This window comes from Pinus tabuliformis, chromosome 5_2 (genome assembly GCF_031772625.1).
Source record: "Pinus tabuliformis cultivar Carrire ecotype Pingquan chromosome 5_2, CPIR1, whole genome shotgun sequence".
NCBI lineage: Eukaryota > Viridiplantae > Streptophyta > Pinopsida > Pinales > Pinaceae > Pinus > Pinus tabuliformis.
Genome location: NC_142306.1, coordinates 315,764,680 through 315,777,389, shown reverse-complemented (window position 1 = coordinate 315,777,389; position 12,710 = coordinate 315,764,680).

The following is a 12,710-nucleotide window of genomic DNA, read 5'->3' as shown; positions in this document are numbered from 1 at the left end:
ATCAATACAAGATTTAATCAAATTTAAATTAAGAAAGTAAATTTAAAATTTAAATTAAATTTAGGATTTAGGATTTTATATTTAAATTTATTTATTTAACACACCATGATTTACACTTCATTAAAAATATTCTAGATTTTCTAACTTTTATAGATTAAGATATTAAATTTATTTTTAATATTTAATATAGTTTTGGGTCACTTGGGCAGCATTTACAGTTAAAGTAGGTAAGTTATATTATTAAAAAAAATCCACTTCCTAGTCACACCTATATGTCTTTTAAATTTTAAAGGATTTTGATTGGCTTACACATTATGACATGGAAATTCAATGTTAACATTTTAAAATGAAAATTCCTCTAATGTGAGGAAGAAAGCTCGAGTTAACTAGAGTTTGACACTCTTGTTCACTTTCAGAAACTTATATGGTGGAACGTGATCTCTTTATCCTCATATTTAGATTTTTCCTAAAAAATAAAAGCATACAAAAGTGGGAAAGAGCCATAAAGCATGGGGAAACTTTTTCCTAAGCACAAAAGCATCTAAAAAGTGGAAAATGCCATTTTTATATGAAGAAACATTATTCACCCAAAATATTTTGCCAAAATTGAACTAATGAGGAATTTGGGAAATCTTCATAGCCTTCACTTTCCTATATATTGGAGGCTTGGCCATTGAGGAAATGATGGGAATTCATGTATTGTCACGCTGCTAAGATCTATCTTGAGAGGGAGAGCTTTGGAGCTAGGAGTTGGGGGAGGTGTTGTTGCAACTGTATGTTGTAACTTTCCTCCAACTCCTTTATTAATATATATTATTTGTTCTTCCTTCCATATGCTACTATTAATTCTTTACTTATCCTATTTAACTAATGAATGTATGGGATTTTGGTTTATATTTATTTATTTAGTAACATTTATATGTTTATGATAGTTTCAATTATCAAGATATTATGTTGTGAAGTTTTCTTTGTTCTCTCTCTTGTGTGTAGGACCAAGATTTGGAGCTATCTAAGAGCACTTCCCTGCTACACTAAAAACTCCAACAATACCTGCATGCGAGGACGCACATGAATTCATTCTTCTTTTCTTAATCTATACTCTACATCTTGATCTACTAAGAATCCTGAGCCCTGGGACAACCTTTCTCTTAATCAGTCTATCTTAGGTTTCTAGGATAAACTGAGAGGGCTTTATGTTCATCTAACTGTGCATTAAATCCTACAGCAAAATGATATTTAGAAACTGTAATATATTTCACTATGTAATAAAATTAGTAAAATGGAAGTAAAAGTAAAACTCTAAACAAGAAGCCAAAAGTGGATGTAACCATCGATGCAAAATTGGGAGTAGAATTGGATGTTAAACTAGCCATCAAAACAAGAAGCAAACAATGAGACAAAAAGGGTTTTAAAGTAGAATTTAAAAATGGTGTAAAACTAGACACAAAGAAGGGAAAAAATAGGGCATACAAAAAGATACCAAATTGGGTGCAAACAAGGATGTAAAAATGGACACCAAAATGAGGATGCAAATAATGGTGTAAAATTAGGATGAAAATTTGGGTGCAAAAAAGATGTAAGAAAAGACACAAAACAAGAAGAAAAATGGGACTAAAAAAGGGTGAAGCTAAGGATGCCAAAAATGATGCATAACTAGATGAAAATTTAGACTAAAATCTAGGTGCAAAATGAGATGCAAATGTGAACACAAAATGTGGCAGAAAAAAGGATGCAAATTTGGATGCCAAAAAGGATGAAAAATTAGACACCAAAAAGGATGCAAAATTGGACATAAAAAATGGTGAAAATTTGGACATAAAAGTAGAAAAAATGGTGTGAAAATGGGCATAAAAATGGCTCAAATTTGGATGCAACATTGGATGCAAAATGACGTGCAACAAATGATTCAAAACTTGGTGCAAAAACAAATGCAAACATAGACAAAAAATATGGCTCAAAATTGAACATAACATTAGACACAAAATGGGATTCAAAGGTCAACACAACACATGGTCCAACATAGGGTGAAAATTTAGATGCTCAAAAGGATGCAAAATTGGATGCAAGAAATCTTGTTAAAAATGATGTTAAATTGGATGCAACAAATGATGCAAAATTAGGTGCAAAATAGGATGCAAAAAAGGGAGACAAATGAAATGAAAAAGTGGATGAAAAAAATGGTGCAAAAATAGATGAAAAAATTGGCACTAAATCAAATTCAACATGTGGTGCAAAATTAGATGCAAAAAATGGTGTAAAAAAAAGGCAGAAAAATTGATGCAAAAATAGATGGAAAAATAAGTACAAAATTAGAAGCAAAAAATGGCATAAGACTAGATGCAAAAAAGGCACTAAATCAGATGCAAAAGATGGTGTAAAACTCTACGCAAATTACGACACAAAAATAGAAGCAAAGAATGGCACAAAACAGGAAGCAAAAAATGATGCAAAAAATGGCACAAAACTAGAAGCAAAACCTGTTGTAAAACCAAATGCAAATCTTGGTGCAAAATATGATGCAAAATTTGGCGTAAAAAAAGATGCAAAATATGGCGCAAAAAAAGACGCTTTAAAAATTGTACAATAGAGATATATTTAGCGCCAGGCTGATCATCCCAATGGAGAGAAAAATACACTAAAATCTGGTGCTAAATCTGGCGTAAATTGCCTGTTTTGTTGTAGTGGAATGTTGTATCGCCCCACTAAATACTTTTTTTATATTCTTCATGTATCTTTGTTATTTCTCCTACCATTATATCAAGGTGGAGAATCCCTAATATGCCATATTTCCTCATGTATTAGCTCAAAATAAAAAGGATACACCTTATATAAGAATTCCAACCACAACTAGAATAATTTGAAACACAAGTTAATAGTTCTATTTGTTGTCTGTAGGTTTAAAAAATATATATTAGTATAGGAATGACCAATATCATCAAAACCCTACAATCCAAGAATCAAAACTCCATCATTTCTCATAATCATACAATTGCAGTGTCTGTATCATTATCTTTGAATATTCTCACATGTGCACTTGATTAACTCCTCCTCAGGCATATGATAAATACTAGGATATAAATTTATCCCCTCAATCATAATAGGCTGTCCATCCTTCATATCGTTTTTCAAATCACCATCCAAACCTTTTAGAACAACCATGGAGGCCATAACAATATTTTTTTGTTACTAGAGTTGTCCATGATCAATGAAAATAATATGATGGATTGCAATACTTCCAAAATAGATTAGATTACTCGAAAAAATCACCCAAAGGCTAAAATTTCATTATTCGAATGCGGTTCCCATAGAATATAACCTTCTCATGATTAGACTTCTATACCATGATCGATATTACACAGGTAACCATTCAAAATTGAGATTGTTGCCTCATAAAAGGATTCTACCTTAAATTTATTTCTTTAATCATAGTTACATTTAGTGCCCTTCTTGTATATTTCCTTTTAACTATGAGCATTGGTCGACACTAAGGAAAAATGCTGACAACACTCCTAATTTACATTAATTTGGGAAGAGAAATGAACAATAATACAAAAACCAAGAGAATTTTATCTATTAAATAAATATGACTTGTGGGGACCTTGGATCTATCAACTGCTCCCTATGGGATAATTTCGGCTTCCGAAGAAATTTTTTGAATTAAACATCTCCATTAAAAATCTCACTAATAAATATTTCCACGTCATCTATGATAAGAGGGATCTTATAAAAATCATAGCTTCCTTGATGAGGCTTGTAAGCAACCCAAAAGGCATCCATGCCCAACAATTAAAAATGTCTTTTGTTTTGCACACAAAACATAGAGAGAGGCGTATCTTTTCCACATAACATGTCTTCATTTTCCTTGGTAAGCATAAAAATACGTCCCTTTCACCTTGGTTTGATTGAATATTTTTTTGGAATCACTAGCCTCCAAATTCCTCTTTTTTATTTTTCAATGAGAATTCCAAGTTCTTATACCTTATATGACCCTAGTTTTTCAAATTTGTTGCCACTTTCCAGAAAAAGTATTTCACCATTAGACAATATTCCTATCATAGTTGGAAGTTCCTTGACTCCAAACTTCCTAGCAATAGGATGTGATGCATCAACAACCTCTAATTCATAGAGTATTCTATTAAAAGATAACCCACTAAGAGCCTGCCAAATTACCAGTTTTTTCTTTTTTGTGGTGAGTAATAACACTCAAGGTAGCTTCTGTGGTGCCTTCAACATATCATAAATATCATCGCTATCAATTATTTTCAAAAACCTTGATAGTAGATCTAAGCAATAGTTCCTGACATCCTTCATGTTCCAATCCCCAGTGTATTATATAATGGAGGCTTTCTCATTTATTTTGATGGAGAGAACATATAATTTTGGTGTTTTCTAACGCCAAAAACTTTGGTTTTTTCATCATTTTGTTGGATTTGGCAATTGATAACACAAACCTTCACAATTCCTTGAAATGAGTTAACATTCTGATCTAGGATTCCCTCTAACTCTTGGTATCCTTTTGATGACGAAGAGTATAACATCAAAAACCATGTTAAACCTTGATCCATAAACTTCTATTTGAATTTCTTATCGTCGAACACTTGAAATTAAAGTGACTTGACCCATATCCAACCATGAAAGGGAATAGGAAATCCAATAGTAACAAATTTATTTCAAGAGTCTCCTCTAATGGGGGCAAGTTGTCTATTCTGATTGTAACCATGCCCTAAACCTGAACATATAAAGGCATGTATGAGAATAGTGCTCACAGCATCTTAAGAATCAAGCACCCTTCACCTATGTAAACATAAATGGAGGAATCCTGAAAACAAGGCTAAAATATACTTTGCAAAATAGATTAACTCAAAATGCCACAAATAATAATGTGTTTTGGCATAGGACATGTGTCTTGTGGGAGTAATGAGAAACCATAGCCTTGATGATAGTTAGGTTATTTAAGGATTTAGACGAAGTCAGCGACAGGAATGCCCATAAAGACATTGAAAAGCAAGGGGGGCCCAAAATTTAGGTGTAGAAGTTAAAACTTTTGGGGGTTGGTGTAACTGTTACAATAATTGGCAAACCACTCATAGAATCTAGCATCTTTGCCTTTGTCCCTTTAGAAGATAGAATTTTAAAAATAATTGTGAGGAAGAATTGAACTCATACTATGGGTGCCACTTTGATTTATGTCATTCATCAATCCCATTGTTAGTTCTTGTTTATCTTCACACAATAAACTAAATTATCATGCATGTAAGTCTTTGGAAATCCTATGAATAACATGACAGAGAGAGTTTATTATGTTCAGAACTTAAAGTGAGTTCTAGGTTTTTTTCCTCTACCAGCAATTGTCCATAGCCCTGATGGAATCACTCAATAAATCACAAGCATTGCTTCACTGCCAGCGAACATCCATAGCCCCAACAAAGTCGCTTACTTCAACTCTCTGCACGAGCAGCCTTTCTCATGCATTTACCCTTTTTATTTTATTTTTCTCTTTACAAGAACTTGGCATAATTTATTAGGGTGTTCTTTGCACCAGGGTGGATGAGGAATCCCAACGTATTTTATGAGAAAGGGAGGTTGTTTCTTGTTTTACATAAACTAAATATTTTTTGACTTAGTTTTTCCCTCATGTCACATCTCCAACTGACAAGTGAATAGTAAAAGAGCAAAAATAAAATATGTTCAGGACTAGACTGGGAATAGAGTTTAGATTATATATAGGCCTTATGAATTACCATAGTTCCCCTCTAATTAATATTTTCCTCATTAAAAATATCAGACTTATGGAAAATATAAATCAGGATGCAGTTCAATACCAAAGTTTGCAAGTAATTTCCTCACAGAGCAACCATCATAGCCTTACACATACCCATTGATTAGGGATTCCAATATTATGGTCAGATGGGTAAATAATCTCTTGGCGGTTTTATTTATGTACAATTTTTAAAGAGAAAATGCAAAGAACAAGTCTGAAATGGAAAGGTAAGTGAATCATGCAGTGCAAAACTAAATGCAGCTGAAAAGAGAAATGCAAGAAAAAAACACTAACTAGAAAGCAAATGATCAATGCATAAAATAAATAGAAAACTAAATGCAATGACAAATAAAAACATTGTGAGGAAAATCTAAATGAAATATAGATGCACAATGCAATGAAGCGTACAAAAGCTACATGCAATGAAAATGTAATGCAACAAAACTAAGCTTAAGGAAAACTAAAAGAGCCATGCAATGAAATGTAAACAATTGCTAAATGCAATTAAATGAAGAGAAATGCAGGGAATGATGTTAAATGGAAAAGAAAATTAATTTAATGGAATAAAATAGATGCAAAGACTGAATAGAGTCACATGAAATGAAAGAGAAAATTAATGCATAGAAATGGGGTTAAATGAAATGTATGTGAATAATGCAACACAACCCATCAAAGATTAGATGCAATGAAAAGAAAATAAATATTGGGAGACAAAACTAAATGAAGATTGAAAGAACCATGAAATGAAGCCAAGTAAATGCAAAGAAAATGCAACTACATGTGGGAGAAAAATAAAATACAAAGAATGAAATAAACTCTGTGAGAAAACAGCCATGCAAAACTATTCTAACAAGCAAATACTTGGAACTAAACCCAAATTGTAATATAACTAAAAAGGAGATCGGGATCATGTGAAGTCAAAATTCCAATGTGGCCACTTGAGTTGTGTCTGACCTACAAAGACATAGATATCAGCGTTTAGCACCAATGCAAAACAATAATCAAATACAATGATATTTACCTATGTAACTTGCACAAAAGATAGTCGGTCTCACCTACTGGAAAAAGACTTAGCTAGAAAGGAATATTAAACTGATATACAAAATGATAAACTTGAAAACTTTGGAAACCTTTCCAAGATGTGTATTCAAATTTATACAAATTTGTAGAAGGAAAAATAGAGATGAGTGGTTGCTTGCTTGCAGAAGAGTTTACATGAAAGGACTCTTCCAACCAATCAGTGATTCTATCATGATAAACAAAATGATCAACTTGAAAACCCTAAAAAAATTCTGAAGATGTGCATTCATTCAACGCAATTAAGCTACACAAAGATTCTTGTGAGAAAACCCCAATCTTACCTAGTCAAAGGATCTTATCAGGATGATGAGGTCCAGACATAACCATTAGCAAACACTGAAGTGCCTCATCTTCTTGATAGGTATCTAAACCGTCAAATGTTGAATGATCAAATCTGGATGGCTTGGTAAGATCAATATATGTACACAAGAAACCATCATAAAATGTATCGATCAGATCATTTAGTAAGAAGACAACTATTGGAATCGTTGATTTGATTAAATGCTTAGATTTTCTCACACTGATCAAGTAAAAACACAAGATTCTTCAATGATCAAGAACGGGGATGAATCAACCAAATATATTTCATGAATGGTTCAATTTGCAGAATCCCCATCTTCACATATTGATGATTGAAAATCAAACAAGAGATGAAAAGTATTTATATCATTTTCTTCTTCCAAATGTGAGAAATTACCATCTTGTACTTGATTACAATATATCCCAACAAAATGAAGATCTAGAGGATTTAAAGTGATTGTTCATGTAGCAAACTCATTAAACAAATCATGACACAAGGAGTAATGATTTGAATATGGAAAAAGATGAAAAGATTATCTTGAAGAAATATCAATTCCCATCAAATCATACTTCAAATCTAGATTTTGCACATGCATATTTTCCTCAGGAATCACCAAATTAGTATTTTTGTTATGCTCTATAAAGTTATTTTCACATTCACTTTCAATTAGAGGAAATTTCAACTTAAAAATAGTCATCTAAGAAAAATTAAGAAATTTATAAAATAATGGCATGTAGACAATTTTTTAATATATCACTTTTATTATTTACTTTTATCAAAATTACACAAATAAAAGTCATGTTTTTCAAAATAACTATATATATAATACACATTTAAATTAAAAGAGTAAATTTAAATTTAAATCACCCAAATAAATGCACGCTTATATATATATATATATATATATATATATATATATATATATATATATATATATATATATATATATAGATTTAATCAATTTTAAATTAGAAAAGTAAATTTAAAATTAAAATTAGTTACGTGTCATTAAAAACACACCCAACCCATGGTTTACTCTTCATTAAAAAATTCTCGATATTATAACTTTTGTAGAATAAGATATTAACTTTATTTTTAATGTTTAATGTAGTTTTGGGTCACTTGGGTACTATTCACACTTATGGTAGGTAAATTATATAATTAAAAAATTTGTTGGTGCCTAGTCACACATGTATCTCTTTTTAATTTTAAAGGATTTTGATTGGCCTACACATTATGACATGGAAATTCAATGTTGTAGAATTTTCTTGTAGATTCAAATTGCAGATTGTGATATGCTAAAATAATTGACTTGAATCTACTCTACTCATCAGCGCAAACAAAACTTGATTGATGAAATCATGAAGCAGAAAAGGAAGAATTTCAATCACACATAACACAATATTTTTCTCAGGAAATCCTTGGCTAAAAATACATGCTATTTGTATATTGCATTAACCAGAATAACCGAGAAGAAAATACAATGTGTGTTCAACTTGAACAATATTTGCACAAGTACAATGTCACTCACTGTTTCCCAACCCAACTCAAGCCAATACTTATTCAAATTTGTTGCATGCCAAGCTCCTACTTCCTTGTATTATTTCCTTGGGGATTAGACCATATTTAATTGGGAATTCCTCACTCATAACTACGCAATCCATCCATAGGCCTTCCTCTGATTGCATGAACCATCGGTTTAATTTAGATGATTTTACAACTAATAGTACATTTTCCCTGAACTCTAATCTGAATTGGGTTTTCCTCTAAACCGACATGCATGAGTTATTTATGAGTGAATCATCATTTATCTTATTTATCACTACATGTGAATTAAATCCAAATTAATTCACTTGACCTCCCACTAGTTCCTCCATCAGTTAGAACTAGTCGAACTGAATTTAACTGAATTAAATAATTACAACTCAATAAGAACTCAACCCCAGCCCCTAAAATTTAGGGATCACTCTACATGACTCTAGATAGACTCCCAACTCAAATTTACTTAGCCAACTAAGTCAACTTAACTTAGTTAACTCTTACAAATTATTATGAGAATTAGAATTACAATTTAATTAAAAGACAAATTAAATTAGGATTTTTCTAGATGTGATTTTTAACATTTCTTGTTTCTATTTTCAACACTCCCTCTCAACAAGAAATGAATTCAACTCTAGCCTGATCCGATACCTTTGGAATGTTATCCATGCAACACTTGTGAATGTTGTTGTTTCTACTGTGACATATGTAACCCAAACAAGCATCCAAATAAAATAAACTGAATCAATTGTGTCTGCAACTACCTAGTGGGAAAAATTGTTTTGCGGCTAGCTCTGCTACTTAGCCTCTTGCTCTGTTGTCAAAACCTCTTTGCACTCCTCAATATTTGACTGACACTAATCCTCCTGCTACTGAATACCATGGGCCCCCATAGCAAGGTAATGATCCATGAGACAGAAAACATCTCAATGGATCCTACCCAATTTCTGCACTCTTGGGACTATGGTTTCATATCACCCCACCTCACACCTGGAGGTATGGTTGCATGTGCTCTCTCTGCCCACTTGAATTGAAATTTCCCCCTACTGTAGATCTCTTCTTGAGTGGATGGTTTCACCCTGTCTCCTCTCAGCTTCTCCAATTGTGGTTGCTCCACAACTTGTGGAGGTTTCTTCTGAGGTTGCATGTTGAGAGGTAATTTATGCTCCCTCTCAACCACCAAGTCTCTAACCTTTGCCTTGCTCCTCAAGGCTTTGCATGCATCTTGCACCTCAAGTGCATACAAGTTCTTGACTCATACACCGATCTATTTCACCTGTCCCATGGAGATGTGTCTAATTAAAACCTTTCCTTTTCTAAATATCACATCGTAGCCATGGTCTTCCAATACTGCGACCAGAAAAAAAAAAAAAAAAAAAAAAAAAAAAAAAAAAAAAAAATCTTTAATCCTAGAACATACATCACATATGTGAGTCTGAGAGGGGAGACAGACTCCCTCTGAAAAGTAACTGTATCGATTTCGGTTGCGCTATACCTCCCATCATCTCCAAACTCTATGTTCTGCTTCAGTTATTTCTCCTCCAATTCATTAAAGAGATCTCTATTCTTCGTCATATGGAACAAGGCACCACTGTCAAGATACCACATGCTTCCCATTACAGTTCTTTCCATGCATGCAATGAGAGTGAAATCAAGTTCTAATTTTGAAGCTAGAGCTCCACATGTCGCTCCTCCGGAGGGCTTCTTACCTACCTTCTTGTGCGAACACTTTGTAGCATAGTGTCACAGCTTGTGACAGTGAAAACATTTAGTCTTCAACATGTCCTTCTTCTTATTGTTGAAAAGCGTGCAACAAGAAATGCTTGTTGAGAATGCAACAAGATGATGGAGCCTGGTGGAGAGGAGTCGCCTTCACGAAGTGGGCCCGCAGGCAAATTATGGTGCAAGTTCTATTTTTGGATCCCAGCAGGGATGATCACAGCAGGAGTGACCACAGCAGGAGTGATCACAGTATGAGTGATCACAGTATGGGTGATCACAATATGAGTGATCACAGTATGAGTGATCAAAGTCTATTTTTAGACTGGATGTCAAAAATAGAAAATTCAAATATTATTGTTTCATAATAATATTTGGACTATAAACTTGATCTTATTCTCTTGGAGCACTTCAGAATGAGCTACGGATGTGGTACATGCAGATCCCAGAAGGAAATACGTGGTTACCTATGGGATGACTAATATTTGCATGCAGGACTTCAGTTAGAACTCAAGTGAGTTGATTTTAGTGGACTGGAGGTGCAGTTGATGGAGTTGTGTTCAGTTTAACTTTGTTAAACTAGTTGTATTTAGTCTAACTGATCAATAGACTAGAGATGAGTTGGGTGAATTAGTTATTAATTAATTCACAAGTTATTAACTCATAATGCAACTATAGAATACGTCATTTAACTTAGTTGCATGTCAGTGCATGTTCAGTTCCGCAGGGATAGGTGTTAGAGGATCAGATTTCTATCAGTTGTGACTATAGTTGTGCTTGAGGATTTTCACAATCAGAGGGATTGAGTATGCCAATGAATTGGCCAATACCAAGAATTGTAGCCTATGCTCACGTCCAACATATTGTGAGTGATTATTTGCAGGTCAAATACGAGTTTGGTAAACCATTCTCATCAGTTCTTGAGCAGGTATTGAGCTGTGGAGGCAGGCAAGCAGTGGGGGAGATTTGGAGATCAGATCTGAGCTGTATTGTGTGTAACTGGTGGAGCTGGTACTGGATTTCTTGTGATAAGCATTGTACTTTTTAATGTTGCATGATTCAATCACTATAATATACAAACACTGTGTTTTTAGCGAGATGCTTTCCCCGGGAAAATACTGTGTTGATATGTGTGATTGATGCTTCTATGTACGCCTGTGAATGTTTCTGCTTCTGTAAATTGATGATCAACATAGAGGAGGTTATGTATTATGCATGTTCCGCTTATAAGTGTATAATCAGGATAATCTCTGTGAATATGTGTCATATTATTCAAAATTTCTACATGGTATCAGAGTTGTTGATCATCTGATCTACTATTCAGGAAGTGTTTACATTCTATTTCTTCAGGCAAAGTCTGTAATCAGGCTAGGTAGCCTCTGGATTCATCCTTCTTTTGGAAGGTGAGATATCTGGTGAATGCCCGTACAGTCGATCTCTGTACAAGAAATACTTTGTTCTCACGAATTTTAGATCGGAAGCGGTTGAGTTTTGAGTTGGTGGAATTTGTTTATTCCAAAGCAAGAGCGACCAGACGAAGTTGGTGCTCAAGGATAAACTCAGAAAAATTCAGTGTGAGAATGGAGACAGTATGCCCCAGTATCTCACGAAGTTCACCCAATGCCGGGATGAGCTGGGAAGTGTGGGGGTGACTGTCGGATGAGGATGGTGAGTCTAGCACTCCTTGACCTTCCTAAGAGTTGGCATAGCTACCAGGACTCGGTGAATGGAAGGGAGAAACTGCCAAATTGGGAACGACTATGGTCGGATTTGATGCAGGAGGAGATTAGACGGAGCACCAAAGATGGTTCTTCATCCATGCAGGATGAGGAGAACTGTGCCTTAGCGAGTAAGGTGAAGAAGGGGAAGGAGAAGGGTTCTCTTTCCGAATCTAGTTCTTGCAGTGATGGGAAGACGGTTGACAAGTCGAAGGTGAGATGCTTTCGTTGTCATGAGATTGGTTCATGGGTCAGGAACCTGTATGCTCTTGAGGTTCAAGATGCATGTAAAACCTTGAGCAGCGAGGCAACTAATGGAGACTTGGTGGTTGAGAGGGAGCGTATATTACCTCTCAACATGCAGAGCCAGAAGAAGTCTCAGACGACTGTGGAGGAGCCACGATTGGTGCAGCAGCTTCAGGGGGTTGTGGAGGAGCCACAACAGGGGAAGCTGAGAGGAGATCGAGTAGAGACATCTACTCATCCAGAGACCTCCAGTAGGGGGAAACTTCGAGCCAGGTGGGCTGAGGGATCGCATGCAGCCATACCTCCAGGTAGGAGGTGGGGTGATGTGGATTGATCGTCCCAAGGA